We start from the raw sequence: 8,065 nt of genomic DNA on the forward strand, positions 1-8,065 counted from the left end.
ATGAATGACAGTGAGAAAAGTCAAGAGAGGGTGACCACTTGTGCCTAAAGTCGAGGTAAAGAGACACATGCGTTGGACGTGATGTAGGATCTATCCAGGGAGACGGGGTGGTTCCCCAAGGATCTACAGCCTAAAAACAATTGGCACAACAAGCTCCCTTGGTATGTGAATTCTTCTGATGCTTACGGAGGATGTACCTCAGAATGATTCGTTGGATGTGAAGACACATACTTGTTGGGAGCGGACAGCATTGTCTAGCCTGGTCCCAGATCTGTTTGTATTGTCTAGCCTGGTCCCAGATCTGTTTGTATTGTCTAGCCTGGTCCCAGATCTGTTTGTATTGTCTAGCCTGGTCCCAGATCTGTTTGTATTGTCTAGCCTGGTCCCAGATCTGTTTGTATTGTCTAGCCTGGTCCCAGATCTGTTTGTATTGTCTAGCCTGATCCCAGATCTGTTTGTATTGTCTAGCCTGGTCCCAGATCTGTTTGTATTGTCTAGCCTGGTCCCAGATCTGTTTGTATTGTCTAGCCTGGTCCCAGATCTGTTTGTATTGTCTAGCCTGGTCCCAGATCTGTTTGTATTGTCTAGCCTGGTCCCAGATCTGTTTGTATTGTCTAGCCTGGTCCCAGATCTGTTTGTATTGTCTAGCCTGGTCCCAGATCTGTTTGTATTGTCTAGCCTGATCCCAGATCTGTTTGTATTGTCTAGCCTGATCCCAGATCTGTTTGTATTGTCTAGCCTGGTCCCAGATCTGTTTGTATTGTCTAGCCTGGTCCCAGATCTGTTTGTATTGTCTAGCCTGATCCCAGATCTGTTTGTATTGTCTAGCCTGGTCCCAGATCTGTTTGTATTGTCTAGCCTGATCCCAGATCTGTTTGTATTGTCTAGCCTGGTCCCAGATCTGTTTGTATTGTCTAGCCTGATCCCAGATCTGTTTGTATTGTCTAGCCTGATCCCAGATCTGTTTGTATTGTCTAGCCTGATCCCAGATCTGTTTGTGTTGTCTAGCCTGGTCCCAGATCTGTTTGTATTGTCTAGCCTGGTCCCAGATCTGTTTGTATTGTCTAGCCTGGTCCCAGATCTGTTTGTATTGTCTAGCCTGGTCCCAGATCTGTTTGTATTGTCTAGCCTGGTCCCAGATCTGTTTGTATTGTCTAGCCTGGTCCCAGATCTGTTTGTATTGTCTAGCCTGGTCCCAGATCTGTTTGTATTGTCTAGCCTGGTCCCAGATCTGTTTGTATTGTCTAGCCTGGTCCCAGATCTGTTTGTATTGTCTAGCCTGGTCCCAGATCTGTTTGTGTTGTCCCGCCAACTCCTATGGTCATTGCATAGAACGCATGTATTAAATAAAAGGGGTCGTTGTCACGTTTGGCAAGACTGCACAAAACAGATCTGAGACCAGGCTGTAAGTAGTCTAGCTTGGGAAGGAAATTCATCTGGCCAGAAGAACAAACCCTAACAGGAGTAAGGAAGAGTTTAAAGTTCAACAAGGCAACAAGCTCATAGCATCTCATTACTACTAGCTACCGTTAAATAAACAGTTACTACTACTAGCTACCGTTAAATAAACAGTTACTACTACTAGCTACCGTTAAATAAACAGTTACTACTACTAGCTACCGTTAAATAATCAGTTACTACTACTAGCTACCGTTAAATAAACAGTTACTACTACTAGCTACCGTTAAATAATCAGTTACTACTACTAGCTACCGTTAAATAAACAGTTACTACTAGCTACCGTTAAATAAACAGTTACTACTACTAGCTACCGTTAAATAAACAGTTACTACTACTAGCTACCGTTAAATAAACAGTTACTACTAGCTACCGTTAAATAATCAGTTACTACTACTAGCTACCGTTAAATAAACAGTTACTACTAGCTACCGTTAAATAAACAGTTACTACTACTAGCTACCGTTAAATAAACAGTTACTACTACTAGCTACCGTTAAATAATCAGTTACTACTACTAGCTACCGTTAAATAATCAGTTACTACTAGCTACCGTTAAATAAACAGTTAAAACTAGCTACCGTTAAATAAACAGTTACTAATACTAGCTACCGTTAAATAAACAGTTACTACTACTAGCTACCGTTAAATAAACAGTTACTACTACTAGCTACCGTTAAATAAACAGTTACTACTACTAGCTACCGTTAAATAAACAGTTACTACTACTAGCTACCGTTAAATAATCAGTTACTACTACTAGCTACCGTTAAATAAACAGTTACTACTAGCTACCGTTAAATAAACAGTTACTACTACTAGCTACCGTTAAATAAACAGTTACTACTACTAGCTACCGTTAAATAAACAGTTACTACTACTAGCTACCGTTAAATAATCAGTTACTACTACTAGCTACCGTTAAATAAACAGTTACTACTACTAGCTACCGTTAAATAAACAGTTACTACTAGCTACCGTTAAATAAACAGTTACTACTAGCTACCGTTAAATAAACAGTTACTACTACTAGCTACCGTTAAATAAACAGTTACTACTAGCTACCGTTAAATAAACAGTTACTACTAGCTACCGTTAAATAATCAGTTACTACTAGCTACCGTTAAATAAACAGTTACTACTAGCTACCGTTAAATAAACAGTTACTACTACTAGCTACCGTTAAATAAACAGTTACTACTACTAGCTACCGTTAAATAAACAGTTACTACTACTAGCTACCGTTAAATAAACAGTTACTACTAGCTACCGTTAAATAAACAGTTACTACTACTAGCTACCGTTAAATAAACAGTTACTACTACTAGCTACCGTTAAATAAACAGTTACTACTACTAGCTACCGTTAAACAGTTACTACTACTAGCTACCGTTAAATAAACAGTTACTACTACTAGCTACCGTTAAATAAACAGTTACTACTACTAGCTACCGTTAAATAAACAGTTACTACTACTAGCTACCGTTAAATAAACAGTTACTACTACTAGCTACCGTTAAATAAACAGTTACTACTACTAGCTACCGTTAAATAAACAGTTACTACTACTAGCTACCATTAAATAAACAGTTACTACTAGCTACTACTACTAGCCGTTAAATAAACAGTTACAGTTACTACTAGCTACCGTTAAATAAACAGTTACTACTACTAGCTACCGTTAAATAATCAGTTACTACTAGCTACCGTTAAATAATCAGTTACTACTACTAGCTACCGTTAAATAAACAGTTACTACTACTAGCTACCGTTAAATAAACAGTTACTACTAGCTACCGTTAAATAAACAGTTACTACTAGCTACCGTTAAATAAACAGTTACTACTAGCTACCGTTAAATAAACAGTTAGGAATATCATTCAACTGTGAATGAATAGGTCAATTATTCCATTCTTAATTTTAAAAAACAAACAGGCATAGGTGGTTTACAATCTACTCCATATGTAGTTCCTGAACAGGACATGTTAGACCTTTACACATGAAATAAAATACAAATTACAGTGGAGATGAAACTAATCTGGTATTTTATAAAATTACAAAACACTTATTGAGAGAGAGAGAGAGAGAGAGAGAGATGCAGAGAGAGAGAGAGAAGAGAGAGAGAGAGATGCAGAGAGAGAGAGAGAAAGAGAGAGAGAAAGAGAGATGCAGAGAGAGAGAGATGCAGAGAGAGAGAAAGAGAGATGCAGAGAGAGAGAAAGAGAGAGAGATGCAGAGAGAGAGAGAGAGAGAGATGCAGAGAGAGAGAGAGATGCAGAGAGAGAGAGATGCAGAGAGAGAGAGAGAGAGAGAGAGAGAGAGAGAGAGAGAGAGAGAGAGAGAGATGCAGAGAGAGAGAGATGCAGAGAGAGAGAGAGAGATGCAGAGAGAGAGAGAGAGAGAGAGAGAGAGAGAGAGAGAGAGAGTTTAATAAAGACAAGACAGTAACAATATTTTTCTTAACGTCATTAATGTAGTGGTCAAATAGAAGCATTGTTGAGGGAAGTTAAAAGGACAGAGAGCAGTAGGACCGTTCCACGTTAAAAGGTGTAGTGACTTATATTTCCACTGGAGACATTTACATCAGAATAAGGAAAGATGGAGAGGCAAAATACCTTTCCTCCAGTTAGAAACATAGGAGAAACAGGAGAAACAGGAGAAACAGGAGAGACACATAGTAGAGACACAGGAGAAACAGGAGAAACAGGAGGGACACGTAGCAGAGACACAGGAGAAACAGGAGGGACACATAGCAGAGACAGGAGAAACAGGAGGGACACATAGCAGAGACAGGAGAAACAGGAGGGACACATAGCAGAGACATAGGAGAAACAGGAGAAACAGGAGGGACGCATAGTAGAGACACAGGAGAAACAGGAGGGACACATAGCAGAGACACAGGAGAAACAGGAGGGACACGTAGCAGAGACACAGGAGAAACAGGAGGGACAGGACGGACACATAGCAGAGACATAGGAGAAACAGGAGAAACAGGAGGGACACATAGTAGAGACACAGGAGAAACAGGAGGGACACATAGCAGAGACACAGGAGAAACAGGAGGGACACATAGCAGAGACACAGGAGAAACAGGAGGGACACGTAGCAGAGACACAGGAGAAACAGGAGGGACATGTAGCAGAGACACAGGAGAAACAGGAGGGACACGTAGCAGAGACATAGGAGAAACAGGAGGACACGTAGCAGAGACATAGGAGAAACAGGAGGGACACGTAGCAGAGACATAGGAGAAACAGGAGAAACAGGAGGGACACGTAGCAGAGACACAGGAGAAACAGGAGGGACACGTAGCAGAGACAGGAGAAACAGGAGAAACAGGAGGGACACGTAGCAGAGACACAGGAGAAACAGGAGGGACACGTAGCAGAGACACAGGAGAAACAGGAGGGACACGTAGCAGAGACATAGGAGAAACAGGAGGGACACGTAGCAGAGACATAGGAGAAACAGGAGGGACACGTAGCAGAGACATAGGAGAAACAGGAGGGACACATAGCAGAGACAGGAGAAACAGGAGGGACACATAGCAGAGACAGGAGAAACAGGAGGGACACATAGCAGAGACAGGAGAAACAGGAGGGACACATAGCAGAGACAGGAGAAACAGGAGGGACACATAGCAGAGACAGGAGAAACAGGAGGGACACATAGCAGAGACACAGGAGAAACAGGAGAAACAGGAGGGACACATAGCAGAGACACAGGAGAAACAGGAGAAACAGGAGGGACACATAGCAGAGACATAGGAGAAACAGGAGAGACAGGAGGGACACATAGCAGAGACATAGGAGAAACAGGAGAAACAGGAGGGACGCATAGTAGAGACACAGGAGAAACAGGAGGGACACATAGCAGAGACACAGGAGAAACAGGAGGGACACGTAGCAGAGACACAGGAGAAACAGGAGGGACACAGGAGAAACAGGAGGGACACGTAGCAGAGACATAGGAGAAACAGGAGGGACACGTAGCAGAGACACAGGAGAAACAGGAGGGACACGTAGCAGAGACACAGGAGAAACAGGAGAAACAGGAGGGACACGTAGCAGAGACATAGGAGAAACAGGAGGGACACATAGCAGAGACAGGAGAAACAGGAGGGACACATAGCAGAGACAGGAGAAACAGGAGGGACACGTAGCAGAGACAGGAGAAACAGGAGGGACACATAGCAGAGACAGGAGAAACAGGAGAAACAGGAGGGACACGTAGCAGAGACACAGGAGAAACAGGAGGGACACGTAGCAGAGACATAGGAGAAACAGGAGGGACACATAGCAGAGACAGGAGAAACAGGAGAAACAGGAGGGACACGTAGCAGAGACATAGGAGAAACAGGAGGCACACGTAGCAGAGACATAGGAGAAACAGGAGGGACACGTAGCAGAGACACAGGAGAAACAGGAGGGACACAGGAGAAACAGGAGGGACACGTAGCAGAGACATAGGAGAAACAGGAGGGACACGTAGCAGAGACACAGGAGAAACAGGAGGGACACGTAGCAGAGACACAGGAGAAACAGGAGAAACAGGAGGGACACATAGCAGAGACACAGGAGAAACAGGAGGGACACATAGCAGAGACACAGGAGAAACAGGAGGGACACATAGCAGAGACACAGGAGAAACAGGAGGGACACATAGCAGAGACACAGGAGGGACACATAGCAGAGACACAGGAGAAACAGGAGGGACACGTAGCAGAGACACAGGAGAAACAGGAGGGACACGTAGCAGAGACACAGGAGAAACAGGAGGGACACATAGCAGAGACACAGGAGAAACAGGAGGGACACATAGCAGAGACACAGGAGGGACACGTAGTAGAGACATAGGAGAAACAGGGGGACACGTAGCAGAGACACAGGAGAAACAGGAGGGACACGTAGCAGAGACACAGGAGAAACAGGAGGGACGCATAGTAGAGACACAGGAGGGACACGTAGTAGAGACATAGGAGAAACAGGAGGGACAGGAGGGACACGTATTAGAGACAGAAGGGACGCGTAGTAGAAACAGGAGGGACGCGTAGTAGAAACAGGAGGGACGCGTAGTAGAAACAGGAGGGACGCGTATTAGAGACAGAAGGGACGCGTAGTAGAAACAGGAGGGACGCGTATTAGAGACAAGGGACGCGTAGTAGAAACAGGAGGGACTCGTAGTAGAAACAGTAGGGACGCGTAGTAGAAACAGGAGGGACGCGTATTAGAGACAGAAGGGACGCGTAGTAGAAACAGGAGGGACGCGTAGTAGAAACACGTAGGAGGGACGCGTAGTAGAGACAGGAGGGACGCGTAGTAGAAACACGTAGCAGAGACAGGAGGGACGCGTAGTAGAAACAGGAGGGACGCGTAGTAGAAACAGGAGGGACGCGTAGTAGAAACAGGAGGGACGCGTAGTAGAAACAGGAGGGACGCGTATTAGAGACAGAAGGGACGCGTAGTAGAAACAGGAGGGACGCGTAGTAGAAACAGGAGGGACGCGTAGTAGAAACAGGAGGGACGCGTAGCAGAGACAGAAGGGACGCGTAGTAGAAACAGGAGGGACACGTAGCAGAGACAGAAGGACGCGTAGTAGAAACAGGAGGGACACGTAGTAGAAACAGGAGGGACGCGTAGTAGAAACACGTAGCAGAGACATAGGAGGGTCACGTATTAGAGACAGAAGGGACGCGTAGTAGAAACAGGAGGGACGCGTAGCAGAGACAGGAGGGACGCGTAGCAGAGACAGGAGGGACGCGTAGCAGAAACAGGAGGGACGCGTAGTAGAAACAGGAGGGACGCGTAGTAGAAACAGGAGGGACGCGTATTAGAGACAGGAGGGATACGTAGCAGAAACAGGAGGGACGCGTAGCAGAGACAGGAGGGACGCGTAGCAGAGACAGGAGGGACGCGTAGCAGAGACAGGAGGGACGCGTAGCAGAGACAGAAGGGACGCGTAGTAGAAACAGGAGGGACGCGTAGTAGAAACAGGAGGGACGCGTAGCAGAGACAGGAGGGACGCGTAGTAGAGACAGGAGGGACGCGTAGTAGAAACAGGAGGGACGCGTAGTAGGAACAGGAGGGACGCGTAGTAGAAACAGGAGGGACGCGTAGTAGAAACAGGAGGGACGCGTAGTAGAAACAGGAGGGACGCGTAGTAGAAACAGGAGGGACGCGTAGTAGGAACAGGAGGGACGCGTAGTAGAAACAGGAGGGACGCGTAGTAGAAACAGGAGGGACGCGTAGTAGAAACAGGAGGGACGCGTAGTAGGAACAGAAGGGACGCGTAGTAGAAACAGGAGGGACACGTAGCAGAGACAGAAGGGACGCGTAGTAGAAACAGGAGGGACACGTAGTAGAAACAGGAGGGACGCGTAGTAGAAACACGTAGCAGAGACATAGGAGGGTCACGTATTAGAGACAGAAGGGACGCGTAGTAGAAACAGGAGGGACGCGTAGCAGAGACAGGAGGGACGCGTAGCAGAGACAGGAGGGACGCGTAGCAGAAACAGGAGGGACGCGTAGTAGAAACAGGAGGGACGCGTAGTAGAAACAGGAGGGACGCGTAGTAGAAACAGGAGGGACGCGTAGTAGAAACAGGAGGG

General features: G+C 45.8%; 1 long non-coding RNA gene across 8 annotated transcripts; it reads left to right on the forward strand.

The window, feature by feature from the left end:
• Positions 1 to 4,443: 4,443 nt before the first annotated feature.
• On the forward strand, positions 4,444 to 8,063 carry LOC127929746 (uncharacterized). Of its 8 annotated transcripts, XR_008135990.1 has the most exons (7): positions 4,450 to 4,560; positions 4,725 to 4,766; positions 4,798 to 4,905; positions 6,168 to 6,299; positions 6,356 to 6,738; positions 6,866 to 7,847; positions 7,973 to 8,057. It is a non-coding gene; the product is annotated as an uncharacterized LOC127929746 (long non-coding RNA). The 8 variants fall into 8 exon arrangements; XR_008135986.1 differs by lacking the exon at positions 4,725 to 4,766 and having other exon boundaries at positions 4,444 to 4,593; positions 7,995 to 8,063; XR_008135984.1 differs by lacking the exon at positions 4,725 to 4,766 and having other exon boundaries at positions 4,444 to 4,593.
• The last annotated feature ends 2 nt before the right edge of the window (positions 8,064 to 8,065 follow it).

Source organism: Oncorhynchus keta, chromosome 4, assembly GCF_023373465.1.
Source record: "Oncorhynchus keta strain PuntledgeMale-10-30-2019 chromosome 4, Oket_V2, whole genome shotgun sequence".
Lineage (NCBI taxonomy): Eukaryota > Metazoa > Chordata > Actinopteri > Salmoniformes > Salmonidae > Oncorhynchus > Oncorhynchus keta.